Source organism: Citrus sinensis, chromosome 6 (genome assembly GCF_022201045.2).
Source record: "Citrus sinensis cultivar Valencia sweet orange chromosome 6, DVS_A1.0, whole genome shotgun sequence".
Taxonomy (NCBI): Eukaryota; Viridiplantae; Streptophyta; class Magnoliopsida; order Sapindales; family Rutaceae; genus Citrus; species Citrus sinensis.
This window is the reverse complement of record NC_068561.1, coordinates 8,208,967-8,211,966: the sequence shown is the minus strand read 5'-3', so window position 1 is coordinate 8,211,966 and position 3,000 is coordinate 8,208,967. Positions and strand designations below refer to the sequence as shown.

Here is a 3,000-nt window from a genome sequence, read left to right as displayed (position 1 = left end):
TACAATACCACGAGGTATTTTCGTGGACCGATCTACAAGCTGTAACACCACTGGAGTTGGGTGTAATTCTCCAAGTCCAAGTTTCACAAATACTGAATAAGGCAACAAATTTACACTAGCTCCTAAATCCAACAAAGCATTCTCAATTGTGTGGTTCCCTATCCTACATGAGATAGTGGGGGAGCATGGGTCTTTGCATTTTAGAGGAATTTTATGTTGGAGGATAGAACTAACGTTTTCTGTTAAAAATGCCTTCTTTTGAACATGAATGTTTCTCTTTTTAGTACAAAGGTCTTTAAGAAACTTGGCATAAGATGAAACTTGCTTTATAGCATCAAGTAAAGGGATGTTAACACTTACCTGTTTGAAGATTTCAAGAATCTCACCTGTGGATTTTCCCTTCTTTCCTTTAGCTAACCTCTGAGGAAATGGAGCTTTGGGAACGTATTCTCGTGGGTTAGTTTCTTCTTTTTCCTCCAATGGTGAGTCCTCAACATTCACAGGTACAATTTGATTTTCTTTTGTCACCGGCATCTCCACTTTATTTTCGACTTCTCTTCCTTTTCGCAAGGTCATGACAGCTTTGACCTCTCCATGCTGCTGTGGTGAACTAGTACTTGCTTCATGTACTCCTTTAGGATTAGGCACTGGTTGACTTGGAAATTTACTTTTCTCAACAGTCATTGCCAAGGTCTGAACTGAACAAGCAAGTTGTCCCACCATCTTCTCGAGACTTGAAACTAATTGGGCTTGTGAGTTGAAGCCTGCTCTCAACTCATTTCGTAGTCCATCAATGGTGCGGTTCTGTTGCTCAATCATAGAGTGAGTAACATTCTTGAAATTCTAGAATGCATCCTCCCATGGTCTGGGTTGAGAGTAGTTCTGGTTTTGATTGTATGGTCTAAATGGTGGCTGAGAGGCTTGAGGATTTTGAGGAATTGGTTGCATAGGTGGAGCTGGAGCTACTGGTCCATTCTGTTGGAATCCTTGAGACCATGAAAAATTGGGGTGGTCTCTCCATCCAGGGTTATATGTGTTGGAGTATGGGTTGTAATTCGATGGTTTTCTCATTACACCTATGACATTGGCTTGATCTGAGTATGAGTCATGGTCATGTGGCTCTATTGATTTAGCAGTCGATAACGATGCTATTTTTCGAGAGAGACCTTCAATTATCGCTTTGACTTCTTTAATTTCTGAACTTGACTCGCCAATGTGAACCTCATTTACTCCCTTAATTCTTTTAGTGTTCCTGAGCGACCGACTCCGCTGTTGGGAATTATCCGCTTGTCGCTGGAAGAATTCCCAAATCTCTGATGCACTTTTTGACATTAGCTCTCCTCCACTTGTTGCCATTAGCCATTCTTGCACATTCGGCAATAATCCCTCCAAAAAATATTGGCATTGGTGTCATTTCTCGTATCCATGATGTGGACACTTCAAGAGTAGCCCATTGAATCCCTCTCATGTTTCAAAAAACTGCTCGTCTTCTCTCTGGGTAAACTCTGAAATTTCCCTGCGAATAGCATTGGTTTTATGCACTGGGAAATATTTATTCAAAAATTTTATAACCATTTGTTCCCATGATGTAATGCTATTAGCAGGCAATGTATTGAGCCATGAACGAGCTCCATCCTTTAAAGAAAATGTGAATAGTTTAAGTTTAACATCATCATCTGAAAAATTCTCATATTTAAATGTTTGACAAATAGCATGAAAATCATTCAAATGATTATATGGGTCCTCATTTTCTAGGCCATAGAATGTTGGGAGACAATTTAGCACACTAGGTTTTAGTTCAAAACTCCTAGCAGCTACATTTGGGTATCTTATGCATGATGTGCTCAAATTAGCTAAAGGACTGAAGTAGTCCTTAAATGGCCTCTCCTGTGGTTGCAAATCCATTTTATTTTTAACTTGTTTGTGTGCGAAGTGTTTTCTCAAGTTCAAGGTCTATAGGTTCAAGATTAGGTAATAATGACCTTCGACCATGCATGCAAAACAAATAAAATAAAAATAAAGATCGGAACAAAACAAATAAAAATAAAGAAGAGGGAGAAATTATGATATTAACCTTATCACGCTATTAAAACCTTTCTATAAAAATACACAAAAACAAATACTTGAAATAAATTAACTAAAAATAAATTAATAAGATAAACAAACAAAAAAATTTACAAAGAAAAATAAATTGAAAAATAAATTACAGAATTTTAAAGAAGAGAAAAAGAAAAGAAATACTAACCTTTAAATGTAGATTCACTTTTTTTTTCTTTTTTTTTTAAAGAAAAAAATACAAGAAAACAATTAAATGGAATTATTCACAAAAATTAATTCTATGAATTAAAATTACTTACCTCCCCGGCAACGACACCAAAAACTTGTGCAAATTTTATTGAACTCGCAAGTGCACGAATCTATTGTAATATAGATCAATGGTGACGAGTGTCGATCCCACGAGGAGGTGGATTTTAATTGTGTGCAGAATTAATTTTCTAAATGGGTGGTTGGATTTGTGGTGAAAAGGAATTGGATTATCCTAAAATTCGAAATAAGATGGCAAGAATAAATTGAAGTGAAAATCTATTAAATTGACTTACTTGGGAATTTGGATCCGTATCAACATCCATCATGGGCTAAATATTTATTATTAATACCAATTAAATCATGAGGGGGTAATTCACACCTCATGAACCACACTCTAATCAATATGGTGCTAAGGGCTTATCGTGCCAAATAATAATAACCTTGTACTAGAGAGCCGGTGAAACCAAGACGGTATCTAGACAAGATTATTATTATTTGTCGACGAGAAGTCAAAACATCCACAAAAATTAGAGGGGAAAAGAAAATAAATTTACCAAATAAAGCCCATGACACATGTTGAGACTTCACCTTCAACCCAAGCTTGAAAGAAAATTAGCTACTTATAATTGAATTAGGGGAAAAATGGGAATTTATTAAAATATGTAGAAAATACAAGATAGAGAAGGAATTACA

At 35.9% G+C, this 3,000-nt stretch overlaps 1 non-coding gene across 1 annotated transcript; it reads left to right on the top strand.

The window, feature by feature from the left end:
- Positions 1–1,420: 1,420 nt before the first annotated feature.
- On the top strand, positions 1,421–1,524 carry LOC127903602 (small nucleolar RNA R71). Its single transcript, XR_008056311.1, has one exon. It is a non-coding gene; the product is annotated as a small nucleolar RNA R71 (small nucleolar RNA).
- The last annotated feature ends 1,476 nt before the right edge of the window (positions 1,525–3,000 follow it).